Here is a 7,941-nt window from a genome sequence, read left to right on the forward strand (position 1 = left end):
ATCAGAGCTACCAATGAAGAAACCCAGCCCTAAGGTCCTCTTCAAACCCACAGAGATTGCCTTTTTTTAAGGTAAAAAAAAAACATGTTTTGCTGAATCTGGCAATGTGGCTGAAACGTACACTGTGTTGTGCTCTGTGTGTATCTTGACGTCTATAACTGTAAGAAAAGCCATTCTATTCAACAAGGTCAAACAAGCTTTTAATCAAAAAGAAGTTAAGTTCAGGCTTCTTTTACCGGCATGCTTGCCTGTTTTTCACATAGATGAAACCTTCACCTTCTCCTCAGGAAGCACACACAACTACCTGGAGTGTATGGTCCCTGCTGCTTTAGTGCGCCCACTTTACGTGTTATGTGGTGATCTCGTGAGCTGGCTCATTTCTTCTGAACTGACTGTACCATATTCAAAGAACAGCCTGGTATCCATGGAAACGGGTAGGCACATTGTGTGTTTACTGGTGGAATGCTCCAAAGGTTTACTGGTATGAGTGATACCTTCTTTATTGCTAATGATTAACTTGTGATGTAAAAAAAAAATCAATAATTAAATCATCCATCCAATTTTCTTCATTTTATCCTGGTTAGTAGTATTATTATTTCTCCTTATCCTTTTTTGCTCTTCTCCTTTTATAATACAGTACTAGTATATCAGGGGTCTCCAAACAATTCCACAAAGGGCTACACTGGGTGCAGGATTTAATTCCAACAAAACAAAGTGTTTTAAAAGTGTAATCATTTGATTGCAGTCAGATGCTGCTTGTTTTAGCAGAAACCTCAATGGTAAACTAAACTGTCTGTGCTCTATCAGCAGGAACCAAAATAAGGACCCACAGCAGCCATGGAGGACCTGCCCACGTGAAGATGGATTTAAAAAAAAGATTTTTATTCATTATTTATTGTAGTTTTTAACTAATACACTTGAACTAATTAATTAGTTCACTTCTTTTAACTTTTAACTCCCTCCTGTTCTTAGAATTCCATTAAATTTGTGCCTGAGAAATGTCGAAGCGGAAAACCATTCCTACCCACACGAACCCAAATATATTGAAATTAAGAGCGATTTAGGGTGGAGGAATTGCAGGGATCGATTTTATCGACATACATTAAACCTTTGATACACAGCGTACAGGAATCTACCTGACAGAAGAAATTTAAAATTGAAGCTTTTTCTATCATTCTAGGAGATATTGATTTCTTTTTTGTGAGGTTGGTCATGAAATTTGCCCTTGCTTTAAATTCTGTTCTAAGTGGTCTTAAAAGGCTCTTGGAAAGTATGAAAAATTTCACTTGGTGGAACTTGTATAAACACTTTTTGCCAAAAGAGAGAAAACCATTATTATTGTCATCATTTCTATTTCACAGTGATGGATAATCCACACAAGCCTGCTATCTCGCTTTCTCTTTTTTTTATTTATTTATTTTCTTTTGCTTTCCCTAGGGGTTGGTGGTTTGTTACAAATCCTTTTACGGGTATGTAATATGAGTAGGTTCAAAGAGGACTGATTGTTGCTGGACTTTTTTTCCCGACAGATCAATTTCTTCATGTTCTATCATCATTCTATGTTTTAAAAAACACACAGTGGGGCAAATAACTATTTAGTCAACCACCAATTGTGCAAGTTCTCCTACTTGAAAATATTAGAGAAGTCTGTAATTGTCAACATGGGTAAACCTCAACCATTAGAGACAGAATGGGGAAAAAAAAAAAAAAGAAAATCACATTGTTTGATTTGTAAAGAATTTATTTATTAAATTAGAGTGGAAAACAAATATTTGGTCACCTACAAACAAGCAAGATTTCTGGCTGTCAAAGAGGTCTAACTTCTTCTAACGAGGTCTAATGAGGTCTAACGAGGCTCCACTGGTCACTTGTATCAGTGGCACCTATTTTAACTCATTATCGGTATAAAAGACGTTTGTCCACAACCTCAGTCACTATGGCCAAGACAACAAAATTGTAAACCTGCACCAGGCTGGGAAGACTGAATCTGCAATAGGTAAAACGCTTGGTGTAAAGAAATCAACTGTGGGAGCAATTATTAGAAAATGGAAGACATACAAGAACACTGATAATCTCCCTCAATCTGGAGCTCCTTGCAAGATCTCACCCCGTGGCGTCAAAATGAAAACAAGAACGGTGAGCAAAAATCCCAGAACCACACGTGGGGACCTAGTGAATGACCTACAGAGAGCTGGAACTACAGTAACAAAGGCTACTATCAGTAACACAATGCACCGCGAGGCGTGTCCCCCTGCTAAAGCCAGTACACGTCCAGGCCCGTCTGCGGTTCGCAAGAGAGCATTTGGATAATCCAGAAGAGGACTGGGAGAATGTTTTATGGTCAGATGAACCCAAAATACAACTTTTTGGTAGAAACACAGGTTCTCGTGTTTGGAGAAGAAAGAATACTGAATTGCATCTGAAGAACACCATACCCACTGTGAAGCATGGGGGTGGAAACATCATGCTTTGGGGCTGTTTTTCTGCAAAGGGACCAGGACGACTGATCTGTGTAAAGGAAAGAATGAATGGGGGCCATGTATCGAGAGATTTTGAGTGAAAATCTCCTTCCATCAGCAAGGACATTGAAGATGAGACGTGGCTGGGTTTTTCAGCATGACAATGATCCCAAACACACAGCCATGGCAACAAAGGAGTGGCTTCGTAAGAAGCATTTCAAGGTCCTGGAGTGGCCTAATCAGTCTTCAGATCTCAACCCCATAGAAAATCTGTAGAGGGAGTTGAAAGTCTGTGTTGCCCAACGACAGCCCCAAAACATCCTGCTCTAGAGGAGATCTGCATGGAGGAATGGGCCAAAATACCAGCAACATTGTGTGAAAAGCTGGTGAAGATTTACAGAAAAAGTTTGGCCTCCGTTATTGCCAACAAAGGGTACATAACAAAGTATTGAGATGAACTTTTGGTATTGACCAAATACTTATTTTCTACCATGATTTGCAAATAAATTCTTTAAAAAACAAACAATGTGATTTTCTGTTTTTTTTTTTTTTTGCCCCACGGTATATGACTAATGATAAACTAAATTGTAAACTCACCCTTTAATATAAATTGCTGGTTTGGTATTAAAGTTAAAAAAAAACATCTTTTTCAAGTGCATTTTATGCTACATACTATTTACTTGAGCATTCACCTGGTAAAATTAGTTTCTTTTTTTTTTAATTATTATTATTCATTAGCTATGCGACATAAGGTTCAATTTCTAGTCCCATAGCTGTTTTCAATTTTTCCCTCATTGCTGCTACCTTGTATGGTGACATTAGAAAAACAAAAACACTAACAAACAGTTTATTATTTTAGTTTATTTGATGTTTTCTATATAAGGGGTAAGGAAGGGTGAACCTTGTTTTTGTCACTGTCTGCTCCATTCGATGCTTTAATTGTAGTTATTTCCATGACAAATTGGACTACGCTTGTCTTTTGCTACACGCTGAGCCGTTGCTCCAGGCTCATCAACAACACCGCACATCCAAATATCAACAGAGTTGAAGTATGTGTGTCTTTGCTGCTAAGGAACGATGAGATTTTCATCTTCCTAGTGAGAGCAGACTACAAAATCACATGTATTTTGTTTTACTTTATATCTGGTTAGATTACAAGATCAAAGTAACTGGGTGTTGCCACAGGCCTTCGGGTACAACTGTTTACTTCCAGACCCAGAATGCTCTAGCGCTTTTGGGTAACAATGCAACTTAGAGAACAGATAACGTTGAGCATTTTAACAAGCATATTGAAATCAAATATGCTGCCAAATGGTTGTAAAGGTCAAACACAATGGAACCTAAATTCCCCTTCAAGTCAAATAATATTACATAAACTTTATATTTGCAATTCACTATTTAACTTCTGATATTTTTTGCTTTCTATTTCTTGTGTAGACTCCCATCCAAACATCTGATTTTCTTCTTTTCCTCAATAGGGTGTCCGGTGTGCATTAACCGATCCCACTCACTTTTGGTCAAGAGATCAGGGTCCAACCTAAAATGGTCACCAGTCAATCGCAGGGCGGAGTCTATCCTGTACTACTCACTTAAATACCCCTTACCCACTGGCCAAAAAACCCGTGTCAACCCACTAACAATCGGCTTTTGGTGGCAGTGGGAAAGTTGCAGCGACCCGTGTCAATCAACCTGCCAAGTGACCCGTGTTAAAATCCCCTCGGCTCTGATCATCATGCAGTGTGTGTGTTTATTTATTTATTTATTTATTTTAACACACAACTTTTGTTTTGCTTCATAAAACTAGCAGTGTGCGGAGACATGGCCTCTGGATCCCTTTTATATACATTAATCTTCATCATTCACAGATGAATACCCTCAAGCTGGATTAAACGGTATTACAGTGATCCCTCATTTTTCACGGTTAATGGGGGAAAATCAAAAATCCGCGAAGTAGAGGAGGAGCTTGTTTACATTTAAATGTTTATGTTTTTTTTTTTTTTTTGTGTGTGTGTCTTCAATGAATTTATTCAGATTCAACAACATTGGAAAGAGATACATATAAGACATGTTTTCTCTTTTTCCTCCCAAAGTACAGACAAGTTTCCTAAGTTAAATATGGGCGGCACCATCTTGGACAAAGTCTGCCTCGAACTGCCGGTTTAGAAAATACCTCATGAGTTGCGGTTGGAGTTAGCAGTGCGATGACGACGTTAAAACTGCGAAATCAAGCCAGAGGAACCCACGTAATCTTCAAAATTGGATTCAGCACGACCTAGATGAGACGTAGATGAGATTGGATGACTGTTCTTACCACTTCGTTGATCATTCGTGGACAAAATTATAACAACCTGTCAGCCTGTGTCGACGTAAGGTATAGATTGATATGCTGGCCACTTGAGTAACCAAAATGAGGTGAAATTACAAATTATATTACATTTGCCGAATGTAGAAGGGCTGACACTGATTTTGTTGTTACAAGGAAATACTACAAGGTATGTACATACATAAAAAAATAGTAGTATACTTTTTCATTGCAGATATTAATTGCAAAACATTGCAAAAACATTTGGACAACATAATCCCATTTCTTGTTTTATTTAAAATGCTTGGTGCATGTGCAAAACAGGTCAATAAATCACAATTTATAAAATGATTAGAAAAATATTAACAAAGGTTGAGCATAGAAGGAATGTGTTATCCGACAGCAGAGCTTAAGGGAGCTTCTCCAAACTTTCACCCAACATCATGGAGACCCTCGGCGGCATCCAGACGGATTTTATCCTGCTGTCTTCGGTAATTCTAGCTCCAATAGCATATCTTAAAACTGCTGCGGTTAAAAAGCTCGTAATTGGATCTCGGGATCGAGCTGACGGTTCGCCTAAATAAAAACTATACTTTTTTTTATTTGATTAAAAAGAATCTACGAGTTCGCGAAGTTTAAAGCTCGAAATAGCGAGAGATCACTGTATATGAATACAATGTGGCCATGGTGAGTCAACCAAAGTCTTTTCAAAGAGCTATTCAAGTCATCTAGTGAAAATTCTTTTAATTTTTTTTATCGCAATAAATACTGCAGTGTATCGGAAACCCCCAAAAAGTCACAATGTCAGATTTTTCCAGTACCGTTCAGCCCTAGTTTGTAATATGCTAAGATGCCTAAGATAATAAGAAGTAGTACATACTGGCAAAAAATATTACCGTATTTTTCGGAGTATAAGTCGCACCTGAGTATAAGTCGCTCCAGCCATAAAATGCCCAACGAAGAGGAAAAAAACATATATAAGTCACACATAAGTCGCATTTTTGGGGGAAATTTATCAAATCCAACACATAGAACAGATATGTCAGATTGAAAGGCAATTTAATATAAAAATACAATAGAGAACAACATGCTGAATAACTGTACAGTATGATAATGCTACATGATGCATCGAAAATGCGAATATACTGTACCCACCAGGACGCTACGACTCGCTCCTGGCTATACAGCGAGCTAAACTCCCAAAGGACGATGCTGGACGTCCGTATAATTTTCTGACTTTATTTTGGCTGTCGTTATGACACCATCATTTGAAGAGTGAAACTAAAAATAGAAATAATACAAATCAATTTCGTCCTCAATACCAAACAGGTTTGCATCAACATAAAGAAATGATAATTAGCTGCTATTACAGCAATGACACAAACGGTTAGCATGCGTTCGGGAGCATTAGCCCATCGTTCAAACAACCACACAACTGGCTCTAAGTGTCCTATTGCGGGTGGAAAGCACACAACAACAGAAAAAATGATGCACACAAGCGTTGCCTCTGTAGAGATATTTTACAAGCATAAACAATGAACATAGGTTCGCAGCCGTGTTTCTCTCTCTCTTCCGCCCATTCGCTCAGACGCTGCGTAGCTGTCGGTATTCTTCTGGCGTGTGAGCGCTCATCTTCACGTAAACAAGTGCGAGTGCGCCCCCACTTGGGCGTGAATTCGCCGCAAACTAAAAGCATGCATTTCAATATAAAAAAGTCAATAATACAATTGAACACACATTGCCAAAGGCAGAACGCGAACGTGGCCATAGCTATTAAGTTATTCAGATAGCTATAGCGAACGTGGCCATAGCTATTAAGTTATTCAGATAGCTATAGCATAAGGAACATGCTCACAAGTTTAGCAAACCATCTTTGTCACTCCAAAACACCAAAATAACATGTGAAATGATATAATGTGTTAATAATTTCACACATAAGTCGCTCCTGAGTATGTCACACCCCCATCCAAACTATCAAAAAAACTGCGACTTAGTCCGAAAAATACGGTATATGTTAAAATAATACGTTAAATGTTTCAAGATGTTTGTATGTTGTAGAGTCTTTGTCACATGAATGTCAATTAGCCCTTTTTAAACCAGTATGCCAGTTAATTTTGACTTAATTAATCCAAATTTTCAGTGCACACCAAATAATTAAGAATTTTTTACAGTTCAAGTTTGACCCTTAAATGTAGTGTTAGGGTTAGGGCTGTATGTAGGGAGCAGTCAGCAGCAGCACAGCATTTTATTAGATGGTATCCAAAGAAACCCAGCGTGTAGAGAAGCTACTGTACCTTAGAACTGATCAGGTGATCTTGTAGCTAACTGTAGCTTTAACAGACATTGACACAGTGGCTTAATTTAAAATATGTGGCCAATCGATGACAGCAATGAAATGAAGTGTGCAAGTTAAAATAATAATTTGGTTACAAAACTAAATATTTAACTTCATTCAAACCATTTTCTAATTATGAGGCAAATAAAATTATTCTATCCATCCATTTTCAACACCGCTCATCTTTGGCAGGATTGCAGGGTACTGGAGCCTATCCCAGTTGACTTCAGGCAAAAGGCGGATAACACCCTAAACTCGTGGGAGTCTGTTCTGAGTGAAAATTGATCCCACAGTGGGTGTGCCGAAGGCAAGTGAATGTACCACTTCACCATTAGCTATTAAGTTACTTGTTATTTTTTTAAAATTAAAATAGTTCGTTTTATTACCTAATGCAAATATACTCATTTATTCAACCGGAACATTTTAACTTTAAATAACGAACTTTTGAATGCGGGCCAAACTTAATTTTTCAAGTCGTCCCAACTTTTTATTTTTCCAAGTTATCTCAAATAAAAAATGTCTGTATTGTATTGTATTGTGTGATTGATTTGTTTTATTTGATTTGTGGGATGCTGGAGCCTATAGACCCCACTCACCAACGTCACAGAATGACGTGTCGCTGTATCCGGCCGCCATATTGTCCGTCATTGCTTATCCGTATTCTCAATGGTTTCAATTGGTCGTGCAATTTATAGAGCAATTCATGGAAGCCCCGGTGCTTTCAGACGCTGTTAACTCATTGGATGCGTTGCATAAAAGGCGTTATGTGGAAAAGCTTCAGTCTATCCATTCGTCAGATCCATATTTGATGCCTAAATCGATATTTTTCGACCCGCTGTCTTCGC

This window comes from Corythoichthys intestinalis, chromosome 17, assembly GCF_030265065.1.
Source record: "Corythoichthys intestinalis isolate RoL2023-P3 chromosome 17, ASM3026506v1, whole genome shotgun sequence".
In the NCBI taxonomy this organism is placed as follows: domain Eukaryota; kingdom Metazoa; phylum Chordata; class Actinopteri; order Syngnathiformes; family Syngnathidae; genus Corythoichthys; species Corythoichthys intestinalis.